Source organism: Bos grunniens, chromosome 18, assembly GCF_055505025.1.
Source record: "Bos grunniens cultivar Pamir isolate PY7600 chromosome 18, Bosgru_T2T1.0, whole genome shotgun sequence".
In the NCBI taxonomy this organism is placed as follows: domain Eukaryota; kingdom Metazoa; phylum Chordata; class Mammalia; order Artiodactyla; family Bovidae; genus Bos; species Bos grunniens.
In genome coordinates this window covers 7,246,327-7,261,450 of record NC_141182.1, presented here as the reverse complement: position 1 = coordinate 7,261,450, position 15,124 = coordinate 7,246,327, and positions in this window count along the sequence as shown.

The window sequence follows — 15,124 nt, the reverse complement described above, 5'->3', positions numbered from 1 at the left end:
ACCTGTTTATTATGTTGGGCCCATCTGGATAATGTCACGTACTCTTTCCATCTCAGAATCCTTAATCACATCTGCAAAGCAGGGTAAACATATTCACAGGTTCTGGGCATTAGGAGATAAGTGTCTTTGGGGACCATTATTCTGTCTACCATAATCTCCTGATGCCTAATTCAGGAATCGGCTCTTCTAGGAAACCTTCTCTTACTCCCAAATCAAAAGCAACTACTCATCCCTATGAAACACATAATTTTAATTTTATCATATATTATAATATTGTATTATTTAATAAGTCACCCAACACGGCCCTTATTTTCTTATTTATGTCCCTTAAATTAGATGGTGAGAACCACGGGGTGTAGGGTCATGTCTTACTCAACTCTGTAGCCCCTAAGCTGAGCAGTCTGCCTCAGTTTAGGTTTCAGTAAATGCTCACCTGAACTGAAGCATGCCCTTTGTGACATGTAGATTGCATTTTGACGGGGACAATCCAGAACATCATTTGTAGAGTGTCCAATATGTAAGACCAACTAGACAGAGGGTCCATAAAACAGATAGAAATTTGTGGCGCTATCACAGTCCAGCCTAATTTAGAAGGCTGAGTGGAAGCACCAAGGCGGGGAGTGTGATCCAACATAGTGTCTTGGGAAAGTAACGATCTCTTGGAGTTGCTGAAACGTAAAATTCAAGTAGGAGCAGAGCCTGAAGATGAGGCTAGAGGGAAGAAATGGCAATTCAGGCCAGACTCTTGTACATTTTACTAAGGAGTTGGGACTTTGTTCTGCAGACAATTGGGCTTCCCTGATAGCTCAATTAGTAAAGAATCTGCCTGGAATGCAGGAGACCCCAGTTCTATTCTTGGGTCGGCAAGATCCGCTGCAGAAGGGATAGATTACCCACTCCAGTATTCTGGCCTGGAGAACTGCATGGACTGTATAGGCCATGGGGTCACAAAGAGTCGGACACGACTGAGTGACTTTCACTTTCTGTAGGTGATAGAGAGCCAGCATGTATTTCTTAGTTGAGTAATATGATGGAATTGGTATCTCCTGAGTGTGGAGGGTGAGGCAGGAGACGGCAGACTAAAGGCGGGGAGATTGGGATGGTTCATAGGAGGAAGACGTAGGCTCTGGGTCAAGTCTGTGAGAAACGGGACAGAGGAGCAGACCTCCTGGTTAAACACTGAGTTCAGTGAGGCAGTGACTGCCCGTTTCGAGTCATCGTTTGTCCCAGGCCCCACAGAGTTTCAGTGGACACTCCATGCACAGGTATTTGCCAAGTCAGTGACAAGAGTGATTTGAATGATGTTTAAAAAAAAGGATTGATGCAACTGGGTGATTTGCGAACTACAAATAAATATGTTAGGCTTAGTTGGCGGCATCGCGCAGGAGTGTGCTAGGAGGGTAGTTTTAACTGGCTCTCCTTTGACTATCAGATGACTGACTCGGAGTTTGACTGCTGTCCTATTGAATATGTGCTGGAGGTGGGCTTGGGGAGGGTAGCGGCGCCTCCCTCTTGGTTTCCATACACTAGATCTTCCGAGCCTCCTGCCGCTTGACCTTCGAGGCACCTCTCCCCGGCCCCTCCCTGCCTGGGCACACCCCTCGGGGCTAATTCTCAGCTACTCAGGTTTCTAGTCTAGCTTGCCCCAGAGGGCATCCTGCATAGCATTCCTTCTCCAGCCCACTCGGGGATTCTTAAGTTTAGCCTCATTTACATACTCCCAGCATTTGCCAGCAAGCAAATTCGTTTGGACTCATTTTGAATAAGCTCCTGGGTGCTTGGCTCAGACCTTAAGTATTTCACTTGATTTGTGTTTGAGAGGGGAGGGGAACCCACAAGCAAACAAAAAATGATGGCTCTATATAAAATGACAAATATTTATTGGACTTCAAAATGCATGTAATACTTTTAAAGGCCTCTGGGAAAATATTAAATTAACAACTGTGCATTAAACAACCTGTGAAATCAACTGTTCTTGGTACATAAAGGTCTGTTTCTCCCATTGGTGTGTATGGGCTTAGACCATTTGGCCAGCACTGTCTTTATAAACAGAAAGTGGTGATGAAACATTGCATTTCAGTGATTCGTAGGCTAATAAAAAAAAATACACCCTCACCAACAAAATTCTTTCTTCCCTCTTGCTTCAGTGTGTGATTTCAGTTCAGTTCAGTCACTCAGTCGTGTCCTAGTCTTTGCGACCCCTTGAACCGCAGCACGCCAGGCACCCCTGTCCATCACCAACTCCCGGAGTTTACCCAAACCCATGTTCATCGAGTTGGTGATGCCATCCAACCATCTCATCCTCTGTCGTCCCCTTCTCCTCCTGCCCTCAATCTTTCCCAGCATCAGGATCTTTTCAAATGAGTCAGCTCTTCGCATCAGGTGGCCAAAGTTTTGGAGTTTCAGCCTCAAAATCAGTCCTACCAATGAACACCCAGGACTGATCTCCTTTAGGATGGACTGGTTGGATCTCCTTGCAGTCCAAAGGACTCTCAAGAGTCTTCTCCAACAACACAGTTCAAAAGCATCAATTCTTTGGCACTCAGCTTTCTTTATAGTCCAACTCTCACATCCATACATGAGCACTGGAAAAACCATAGCCTTGACTAGACGGACCTTTGTTGAAGGTAATGTCTCTGCTTTTTAATATTCTGTCTAGGTTGGTCATCACTTTCCTTCCAAGGAGTAAGCATCTTTTAATTTCATGGCTGCAATGACTATCTGCAGTGATTTTGGAGCCCAGAAAAATAAAGTCTAACACTGTTTCCACTGTTTCCCCATCTATTTTGCATGAAGTGATGGGACTGGATGCCATGATCTTCGTTTTCTGAATGTTGAGCTTTAAGCCAACTTTTCCACTCTTCTCTTTCACTTTCATCAAGAGGCTTTTTAGTTTCTCTTCACTTTCTGCCATAAGGGTGGTGTCATCTGCATATCTGAGGTTATTGATATTTCTCCTGGAAATCTTGATTCCAGCTTGTGCTTCTTCCAGCCCAGCGTTTCTCATGATGTACTCTACATAGAAGTTAAATAAGCAGGGTGACAATATACAGCCTTGACATATTCCTTTTCCTATCTGGAACCAGTCTGTTGTTCCATATCCAGTTCTAATTGTTGCTTCCTGACCTGCATACAGGTTTCTCAAGAGGCAGGCCAGGTGGTCTGGTATTCCCATCTCTTTGAGAATTTTCCAGTTTATTGTGATCCACACAGTCAAAGGCTTTGGCATAGTCAATAAAGCAGAAATAGATGTTTTTCTGAACTCTCTTGCTTTTTCAATGATCGTTTTTTTCAGGTCGTGAATATCTTTTTTGTACAGTTCTTCTGTGTATTCTTGCCACCTCTTCTTAATATCTTCTGCTTCTCTTAGGTCCCTACCATTTCTGTCCTTTATTGAGCCCATCTTTGCATGAAATGTTCCCTTGGTATCTCTAATTATCTTGAAGAGATCTCTAGTCTTTCTCATTCTATTGTTTTCCTCTATGTCTTTTCATTGATCAGTGAGGAAGGCTTTCTTATCTCTTCTTGTTATTCTTTGGAACTCTGCATTCAAATGGGTATATCTTTCCTTTTCTCCTTTGCTTTTCCCTTCCCTTCTTTTCACAGCTATTTGTAAGGCCTCCACAGACAGCCATTTTGCTTTTTTGCATTTCTTTTTCTTAGGGATGGTCTTGATTCCTGTCTCCTGTACAGTGTCACAAACCTCCATCCATAGTTCATCAGGCACTCTGTCTATCAGATCTAGTCCTTTAAATCTATTTCTCACTTCCACTGTATAGTCATAAGGGATTTGATTTACGTTATACCTGAATGGTCTAGTGGTTTTCTCCACTTTCTTCAATTTCAGTCTGAATTTGGCAATAAGAAGTTCATGATCTGAGCCACAGTCAGCTCCTGGTCTTGTTTTTGCTGACTGTATAGAGCTTCTCCATATGTGGCTGCAAAGAATATAATCAATCACCAAATCACTGATTTTGGTGTTGACCATCTGGTGATGTCCATGTGTAGAGTCTTCTTTTGTGTTGTTGGAAGAAGGTGTTTGCTATGACCAGTGTGTTCTCTTGGCAGAACTCTATTAGACTTTTCCCTGCTTCATTCTGTACTCCAAGGCCAAATTTGCCTGTTACCCCAGGTGTTTTTTGACTTCCTACCTTTGCATTCCAGTCCCCTATAATGAAAAGGACATCTTTTTTGGGTGTTAGTTCTAGAAGGTCTTGTAGGTCTTCATAGAACTGTTCAACTTCAGCTTCTTCAGCATTACTGGTCGGGGCATAGACTTGGATTACTGTGATATTGAATGGTTTGCCTTGGAAACAAACAGAGATCATTCTGTCGTTTTTGAGATTGCATCCAAGTACTGCATTTCAGACTCTTTTGTTGACCACGATGGCTACTCCATTTCTTCTAAGGGATTCCTGCCCACAGTAGTAGATATAATGGTCATCTGAGTTAAATTCACCCATTCCAGTCCGTTTTAGTTCGGGGATTCCTAGAATGTCAACATTCACTCTTGCCATCTCCTGTTTGACCACTTCCAATTTGCCTTGATTCATGGACCTAACATTCCAGGTATGTGATTTACCTGTCTGTAATTCAATTGACTTAGAGAAATTGATCCATGAGGAGATTTTTAAATCTATAGTTTTACCACAATTGGGAGACTATGAATAACATAATTGACCAAATATAATTCTCATCTCAAAGGCTCACCCCTGATATGTCAATATTTCAGAAAGGAAAGAAACCAACAATTATTGAGTACCTACTATGTGCCAGGTTTTGAGCTAAGTGTCTTTTTGATCCATTCTTATTTTAGCTTCATCTTTGCTGTAGCAATATATATATATATATATGATCTCTATCTTATAGATTAGAGAAGGACAGCTCAGGAAAGCTAAGTGCCTTGTGCGGAATGACCCAAGAAGTGGGCAAAGCAGGATTCAAGCAGATGTCTTTAACCTGCAGAAGGAATGGTCGTAGGAATGAATGCAGGGACAGTTGTCAGACACCTCACTGGTGATTTTCCTCCTCTGTCCTGGTTTGCAAAGCATCAGCTCAGGCACTGTACATGCCAGTTAAATGGATTCAGAGGTAGCTGTGTGCAAGAGAGGAGCCTCCTCCAGCAGGCCACACTGTCAACTATAGTGATTCCTTGGGAGGTACTTACTGTCTTGTTGCTGAAAGTAGTGGGGATGCCCTTGCTGTAAGGGGTGATGTTGGCTTTGGGTTAAGATGGTGTATTTATTTCCTAGGACAGTCTTAGGCTTCCCTGGTGGCTCAGATGGTAAAGAATCTGCCTGCGATGTGGGAGACCTGGGTTCCATCCCTGGGTTGGGAAAATCCCCTGGAGGAAGAAATGACAACCCACTCTAGTATTCTTGCCTGGAGAATCCCCATGGACAGAGGAGCCTGGTGGGCTACAGTTCATGGGGTCGCAAAGAGTCAGACATGACTGAGCGACTGAGCCCACAGTGCCCAGGGCTATCCTAACAACGTACCACATCTTGGGTGGCTTCAAACAATAGGAATTGATTCCGTCATAGTTCTGGAGGCCAGAGTTCCAAATCAAGGTGTTGGCAGGGTTGATTCCTCCTGGAGATTCTGAGAGTGAAACTGCCCCTTGCCTCTCTCCAGTTTCTGCTGGTTGCAAGGACTCCTTGGGGTTCCTTGTCCTGTAGATGCATCACTGTGGTCCCTGCCTCCGTCTTCACATTGCCTTCTTGTCTGTCTAAGGACCCCCTCATTGGATTTATCGCCCGCCTTAATCCAGTATGATCTCATCTCCATCCTTACCTTAGTCACACCTGCAAATACCATTTCTCCAAATAAGGTCACATTCTGATGTTCTCAGTGGACATGAACTTTTTTGGAGAGCACTATTCAAACCATTACAGATGGATGTTGTTTATGACATTTAGAAAGTATTTAGATAAAATGCTAGCAGCATTTAATGCTTAATTTTATTAAATATCTTTTTGACTTTCTCTGAGATTAAAAAAATATACATCTTCTTTGGCAAATTGAAGAGGGTCAATCTGTTAAAAGACTCTCTATTATTAAATGGTAATTTTATGATGGTATCGAGTTTTTCTTAGTATGTGCTATTATTGAAATACATTACTGGGTTCAGTAATCTCTTATTTAGAATTTTTATATTTATATTCCAATATAAAGGAGAACTGCAGTTTGTGGTTTGAAGTATTTCAACTCAGTTACAGAATCATTCCTGATTCAAAGCAGATTAGGAATTGCCTATCTTTTAAACATTCTGGATAACATTACATGTTATGAAAATCAGTTAATCTTTGAAATTACTTGCCTATTAAATCTTCCAGACCCAATGCCATTTTACTTAAGTGACAGTATGAAACTTAAAAAAAAAAGTTCTATTCAAATAAATAGTTATTGATCTAGGCAAATGGATCAATTTTGATAGCCTCTTGGAAACTGTTTAAACATTTCACTATGATTTTTCAAGCTAATTGGGTGAATGTCATATCAGTTCAGTTCAGTTCAGTGGCTCAGTCGTGTCCGACCCTTTGCGACCCCATGAATCGCAGCATGCCAGGCCTCCCTGTCCATCATTCTTTAAAGGCTCTGCCCTGCTTCTTGTACGTACATTGTGCTTTCATGCTTCCTCCTTTTTTCCTCATTACTTGACTTCTTAGAGGTCATTTTATTTTTTGCCCTGCCACACTAAAGTATCAACTTGTAGACATTTTGTTTAGTTTTCTTCTTTTTTTGATTCTTAATTTACTAAGGAAACATTACTTATATTTTCCCTCTTATTTTTCAATTTAAATGAAAAGCAGTAACCGTATATATGTATCTATATATATATGACACACAATGAAATATACATATATTTAAACATTTAAAAGTTAAAAGTTAGAGTCCCTTGGACTTCAAGGAGATCCAACCAGTCCATCCTAAAGGAAATCAGCCCTGAATATTCATTGTAAGGACTGATGCTGAAGATGAAACTAATACTTTGGCCACCTGATGCAAAGAACTGACTCAATGGAAAAGATCCTGATGCTGGGAAAGATTGAAGGCAGGAGGAGAAGGGTATGACATAGGAAGAGATGGTTGGATGGCATCACTGACTCGATGGACATGACTTTGAGTAAGCTAAGGGAGTTGGTGATGGACAGGGAGGCCTGGTGTGCTATAGTCCATGGGGTTGCAAAGAGTTGGACATGACTGAGTGACTGAATTGAACTGATATATACACACATATATGACACACATTGAAATATAATATACATATATTTAAACATTTAAAGTTAAGCATTTTTTCACTTACCTAATATTTAAGCATATCTCATATATGTACAAATGTATAAAGCATTTAATTTATGAATCTGCTTCTGACTATAGCATTTAACACATCTCATGTGGATTTATTTGTCACATATTGGCTTTTTTTTTTGAGTCGTCTTTTTTTTTAATTTATTTTCTTATTGAAGGATAATTTACAGAATTTTGTTGTTTTCTGTCAAACCTCAACATGAATCAGCCATAGGTATACATATATCCCCACCTTTCTGACCCTCCCTCCCATCTCCCTCCCCGTCCCACCCCTCTAGGTTGATACAGAGCCCCTGTTTGAGTTTCCTGAGCCATAGAGCAAAGTCCCGTTGGCTATTTTGCGTATGGTAAGGTAAGTCTCCATGTTGCTCTTTCCATACATCTCATCCTCTCCTCCCCTCTCCCCATGTCCATAAGTCTATTCTCTGTCTGTTTCTCCATTGCTGCCCTGTAAATAAAATCTTCAGTGTCATTTTTCTAGATTCCATATATATATGTTAGAATATGATATTTATTTTTCTCTTTCTGACTCACTTCACTCTGTATAATAGATTCTAGGTTCCTCTACCTCATCAGAACTGACTCAAATGCATTCCTTTTTATGGCTGAGTAATATTCCATTTGGGCTGGGGTCCTCCCGGCTTCTGTCCCTGACCTCGGAAGTGGGGTAGCTCCTCTCGGCCGCGCTTAGTGCGCCAGTCACAGCCGCCTGTGCTTAGAAAAGGCAGAGGAACCAGAGATCAAATTGCCAACATCAGCTGGATCATGGAAAAAGCAAGAGAGTTCCAGAAAAACATCTATTTCTGCTTTATTGACTATGCCAAAGCCTTTGACTGTGTGGATCACAATAAACTGTGGAAAATTCTGAAAGAGATGGGAATACCAGACCACCTGACCTGCCTCTTGAGAAACCTGTATACAGGTCAGGAAGCAACAGTTAGAACTGGACATGGAACAACAGTCTGGTTCCAAATAGGAAAAGGAACATGTCAAGGCTGTATATTGTCACCCTGCTTATTTAACTTCTATGTAGAGTACATCATGAGAAACGCTGGGTTGGAAGAAGCACAAGCTGGACTCAAGATTGCCGAGAGAAATATCAAACACCTCAGATATGCAGATGGCACCACCCTTATGGCAGAAAGTGAAGAAGAACTAAAGAGAACCTCTTGATGAAAGTGAAAGTGAAGAGTGAAAAAGTTGGCTTAAAGCTCAACAACAAGAAAACGAAGATCATGGCATCCAGTCCCATCACTTCATGGGAAATAGATGGGGAAACAGTGTCAGACTTTATTTTTTGGGCTCCAAAATCACTGTAGATGGTGACTGCAGCCATGAAATTAAAAGATGCTTACTCCTTGGAAGGAAAGTTATGACCAACCTAGATAGCATATTCAAAAGCAGAGACATTACTTTGCCAACAAAGGTTCGTCTAGTCAAGGCTATGGTTTTTCCTGTGGTCATGTATGGATGTGAGAGTTGGACTGTGAAGAAGGCTGAGTGCCGAAGAATTGATGCTGTTGAACTGTGGTGTTGGAGAAGACTCTTGAGAGTCCCTTGGACTGCAAGGAGATCCAACCAGTCCATTCTGAAGGAGATCAGCCCTGGGATTTCTTTGGAAGGAATGATGCTGAAGCTGAAACTCCAGTTACTTTGGCCACCTCGTGCAAAGAGTTGACTCATAGGGAAAGACTCTGATGCTGGGAGGGATTGAGGGCAGGAGGAGAAGGGGACGACAGAGGATGAGATGGCTGGATGGCATCACTGACTCGATGGACGTGAGTCTGGGTGAACTCCGGGAGTTGGTGATGGACATGGAGGCCTGGCGTGCTGCAATTCATGGGGTTGCAAAGAGTCGGACACGACTGAGTGACTGAACTGAACTGAAATGAACTGAATATTCCATTGTGTATATGTACCACAACTTCTTTATCCATTTATCTGTTGATGGACATCTAGGTTGCTTCCATGTTTTAGCTATTGTAAATAGTGCTGCAGTGAACAATGGGATACATTTGTCTTTTTCAATTTTGATTTCCTCAGGGTATATGCCTAGGAGTGGGATTGCTGGGTCATATGGTGGTTTTATTCCTAGTTTTTTAAGGAATCTCCATACCATCTTCCATAGTGGCTTTATCAATTTACATTCCCACCAGCAGTGCAAGAGCATTCCCTTTTCTCCGCACCCTCTCCAGCATTTATTGTTTGCAGACTTTTGATGACCATTCTGACTGGTGTGAGGTGATATCTCATTGTAGTTTTGATTTGCATTTCTTTAATAATGAGCGACGTTGAGCATCTTTTCATGTGTTTGTTAGCCATCTGTATGTCTTCTTTGGAGAAATGTCTAAGTCTTTTCCCCGCTTTTTGATTGGGTGTTTGTTTTTCTGGCATTGAGTTGTATGAGCTGCTTGTATATTTTGGAAATTAATCCTTTGTCAGTTGTTTCATTTGCTATTATTTTCTCCCATTCTGAGGGTTGTCTTTTCACCTGGCTTATGGTTTCCTTTGCTGTGAAAAAGCTTTTAAGTTTAATCAGGTCCCACTTGTTTACTTTTGTTTTTATTTCCATTACACTAGGAGGTGGGTCATAGAGGATCTTGCTTTGATTTATGTCATCGAGTGTTCTGCCTGTTTTCCTCTAAGAGTTTTATAGTTCTTGGTCTTACATTTAGGTTTTTAATACATTTTGAGTGTATCTTTGTGTAGGTGTTAAGAAGTGTTCTAATTTCATTCTTTTACATGTAGCTGTCCAGTTTTCCCAGCACCATTTATTGAAGAGACTGTCTTTGCCCCATTGTACATTCTTGCCTCCTTTGTCAAAAATAAGGTGCCCATAGGTACATGGGTTTATTTCTGGGTTTCTACCTTGTTCCATTGGTCTATAATTCTGTTCTTGTGCCAGTACCATACTGTCTTGATGACTGTAGCTTTGTAGTATAATCTGAAGTCAGGGAGGTTGATTGTTCCAGCTCCATTCTTCTTTCTCAAGACTGCTTTTGCTATTTGGGGTCTTTTGCATTTCCATATGTATTGTGAATTTTTTTTGTTCTAGGTCTGTGAAAAATGTCATTGGTAATTTGATAGGGATCACATTGAATCTGTAGATTGCGTTTGGTAATATAGTCATGTTCACAATACTGATTGGCATTTTATATGTTACCAATCCCTATTTACTTACAAGTATAGGTGCAAACTTTAATTTTGATCTTCTCTGACCTAAGAGGTATTTAAAGGTGTGCTTCCTCAAAATAATTGCAATTTTTGTTTTAATCTCTGCTCTACATTTCTAATCTTATTACCCTTTGATTCAATCACAGTCTTTTGGGGACTTATGTATTTGGAACTGTATTTAGCTGATCAATTTGCATGGATACTTTAAAGACATTTAAAATGTCTTTTCTATAAGATAAAAGTATAATATACCTTTAACATTAATCTTACATGTTAATTAAAATACTCCGTATCCTACTTAAATTTTCATCTTCCTGATCTTTCTAAGAGTGTTGGTTTATGTTGTCTCAGTTAACTGGCCATTTGGTGAGGGAATAGTTGGATATGAAGTTAGTGTTGTTCATCTGTTTCCATGTGGGATTTATGGCTACAGACAATGCCATTGGTGGTGGGTTAATATCCCCCATGTTTTTGTCAATATGTACTTCCATTTCTAATTATTTTGATTCCATATTTTGTGTTTTTGTTTTTCCTGTAGAGCTGCATGCCTATTATATTATGGGCTTCCCTGGTAGCTCAGATGGTAAAGTGTCTGTCTACAATGCAGGAGACCTGGGTTCGATCCCTGGGTTGCGAAGATCCCCTGGAGAAGGAAATGCCTATTATATTAAATTAAGATAATTCCTTTGTTAATATAAAATGAGACTGTGGCTGTTACTCTTTATTGCATTTTATTCTTAATTCTACCTTAGTTATTCAATTGTGTCCAGCTCTCACAACCCCATGGACTGTAGCCCACCAGGTGCCTCTGTCCATGGGATTTTGGGGGCAAGAATACTGGAGTGGGTAGCCATTTCCTTCTCCAAGGGATCTTCCCAACCCAGGAATTGAACCCACGTCTCCTGCATTGCAGGCAGGTTCTTTACTGACTGAGCTATGAGGTCTACCTGAATTGATTTTCACTCATGTGTGATTGTTTACTGTGCACTTCCACCCCATCCTGGAGGTGGGTGAGAGGTGTCTTCCACCGATACTTCCCTGAAGCCTCTGTGTGTGTGTGTGTGTGTTACACAGGTGTATAGCAGGCATCACAAATGAGTGGAAGATGGTGAAAATTAATGTCAGGGAGATGAGATAGAATAACCTGATTAAAGAGTAATAGCCACAGTCTCATTTTGAACAGACAAAGGAATTGTCTGAATTTCATTTAATAGATGTGCAACTCAATGGGGGAAAAACAGTAGATTCAATATATATCAACTCAAAATAATCAGAAACAAAAGTAGAAGTTGACAAACAGTGTGGGAGACCTGAACCCTCATGCCCAGTGTCTGAAGCTTTCTAATGGAGGAAAGAAACGGGGACAAGACAAAACTCTGGTGGTTTCTCTGTTTTACAGGATGGACTGTTCATTTCCTGCTGGAGACTTTATGATGCAGCTGTTAGTGAGACAAGGCGATCCCAACAATTGCTCTTCCGCAAAGCTGGGTTCTTGGGTCCTGGGTTCTGTGGACCTGCATTCTGGTGCTTGGGGTGTGTACAAGCTAAACAAAAAGTATTACCAAGACAAGCACACAGTGCGTTGGTAACATCTATGTGAAAGGTGAGTCTGGGGGCCGTTGATAATTTCCTTGGAACCCATGGTGCTTTGGAAAACATTTTGGGAAGAAATAAATAATAAGTTCTGCCACCTCACCCCTTATTATGCATCCATTAAGGTTTTGTTGAGCAGCTAATGTGGCTGCATGAGGAGTCCAGCCTGAAAATAGCGAGGTCAGTGAAACAGACGTGAGTCATACACTGTCCCATGGGATGGAACCCTGTCCCTCTGGAGGATAAAACCAATAAAGCTATGGTCGCAGGTCACCCATTTCCAAGAACCACAGCCTCAGAGGGGAGACAGATCCGAGGTGGGTTCCCACAGCCCTCTCACATCTTGGAGAAGACAGTGGGAGAAATGATTTTTGTGATGAGGAATTGCTGGTGAGAAAAGTGATGTGACAGAAAGTGTCATAGCCTTGGGCTAAGAGAAAATCAGCAATTAGCCAGAGAGAGACATGTGCCCCCCACCAAAAAAAAAAATCCTTAGTGTTTATATATGTGCTAAAGAAAGGGGTTGCTTTGGGGAGCGGCCTCCTTTGCCCTGGGTACAGATAAGTCTGCAATCCATCGACAGGCCTTGGCAGACCAAATCGAGAGCGCTGGGAAAGTCCTGAGGTTACATTTCTCTTTTTGAAGAGCACTGCCAAATTGCTAATTTGGACTCACGTTCTTTTTCTGCAACATAGCTTTCTCTGACCTCGAAGGAGCTAGGGTGTAGGCTGCTGAGCGTCTTAATGTTTGAGAATTGCCAACTCTGCTTCTCCTCCCGTAACTCTCGGGTGGATTGGTCCATAGAGTTAAATGGCTCATTGCAATTCAGCAAAGTGGCTTTTATGTGCAATTAATGTTTGTTAATTTGGTTAAATGTCAAAGTATACATTTTTGTGGGGGGGGGGCAGCTGGAAAGTTCCTGCAATACAACCTCCACCCCCCAAACCTTTTAAGTATCAAGGGGTGAGATGTTATTCTCAAACAAATGGGAAAGTGATCATATTCAGCATCTGTTTTAAATTGAATGGACAATATCTTAGTTAAATGTCCCTCTTGGGACACAAGACAGTAAGATGTCAGCACAACTGAGTTTAGAAGCAAAATTAAGGGGATAGTTGAGAAAACCCAGTGAAAAAATATTGCCTTTGCCACCTGGCCCCCAAAGAAAGAAGAAGGGCTTTGAGTTAGTTGTTTGGCCCACTTGTTCGAATTCCTCATCTTTTTGTTTCCCTGAAATTTTAATATTCTTCCACTTCTGTTTGTATATTTATGCTCTGGGTAATTTTTTGTTATCCTTGGATGTGTTCATGTCTATGTTCTGTGTTCTGGTTCTGTTGCTTTGAGTGCTAAAGCCTCAGCCACAGTTACAGGGTTCTCATTATAGTGACCATTTTTATTAAAGTCTACTGTGCATTTATTAAAGATACACACAGTAAAAATATAGACTAATGTACTTCATTCTTTAACCCTGGCATGTATCTATCACTAAAGTAGAAAAACGGTTGTCTTTTTCTAAGTTTACAGGGAAAAGATAGGCTTAAGGGTCTCAGTCTTAGAATTTCTCTCATACTTCTTTTCCCCTAAGAATTGGATCCTTGCTATCACTCCGTGCTGGTTAAATTGTGCTGCAGACATGCGTGGGTAGAATTTAGGTGTGACTTGTGGATGTCCTAGATATTTTTAATTCCTTGTCTTGTCCTCTTTTTAAGAATCCCTCTTTTGCTCTGCTCATCTCTCTGTATCTCCATGGCGCAGTGCAGTGATGAAGTTCTGTCTGCTCCACTCACTGGCCGCTCACCCTGCTGGATGTGGGAGTCTAGGCCAATTCCTTCTAAGCCTCAGTGTTACAGTCTGTCTTCCTTTTGTTGTATGAACTGCCTTATAGTCATCACTCCTTTCTTCCTCATAACGTCAGAAAGGAAAACCTCTGGGACCAAGATGTGGGATCTATGGAGACATGTAGTTTGCTCCTTAGGTGAGGACAAGAGTCATCCCAGTGGCTCTTCCACATTAGGCAGGGTCACCAAAGCCAGCAGAGCATAAAGAACCTACATGTTCTTGGTCTGTTCATTGTTTGGATCATTTTCAGAAATCCATGGCCATGGCTCATTGATGATTCTTGGCAGGGCCAGCTGCATGGGCATTTGACCTGGGGCCAGCTGTGCAGGTCTTGGTGCTCAGAAGGTGCCTGCACCTGGTTTAATGCCTTACTATTGCCGTCTTAAAAGTTTTTAACCATCTTTGAACAAGAGGTCCTCCACTTTGACTTGCACTGGGCCCCACGAACGGGAGTTCCTGTCTTCCTCACAGAGTCAGGGACACCTGTGTGTGTGCTTCTCTGGGCCAGGAGAACATGTTAGTGTCCCCAGGGTTCAAAGGAGAGAGCTGAGCTCAGTGAGGCCTCAGCTTAACACGCCAAAGTGTCTACAGTTACACTGGGTGGCCGGCACATTCGCTGACAGCCACGTTTTTATGAACGGAAGGGAGCAATGTCCAAGGTACTTTTCGATTCTGTGGAAATCAGTCCTTATCTGGGAAGCTCTCTGAAATGTGTGGCCCCCTAATCCTTGAAGGTTTCATCACTTTAGAGTTGATACAGAGTCCTATGTCCTACCACAGTTACCCTTTGGTTGTTCTTTCTCTGAGAGTCCTCCATAATTTTGCAGACATAGCCTGTGAATTTCACCCAAAGAATATACCATTGCTTCGTGGGACAGGCTACGTCCAGGAACTAGACTATGGTATGCCAACAGAAACATGTTTGACTTTCTCCCAGACCTTGGCTGGATCTCCACTGCCTACTAGAAACAAAGCAGGGGGCGGGGGAACCCTCCTCAGCCAAGCATTCAACACACATTTTGATATATTTATCAATATGTTTTTTCAGAGAAGTCCCTAACTTCAGGGGCTGGGAAGGACATTTCGGTGGGATCAGAGAAGATAAATGACATATTCTCAGAGAAATATGCCCGCCTTGGTGATGGGGTGATGTCCCAGGACTTACGCTTAAGAATGGGCAGACAGGTTGGTGGAGAAAACCAACTGG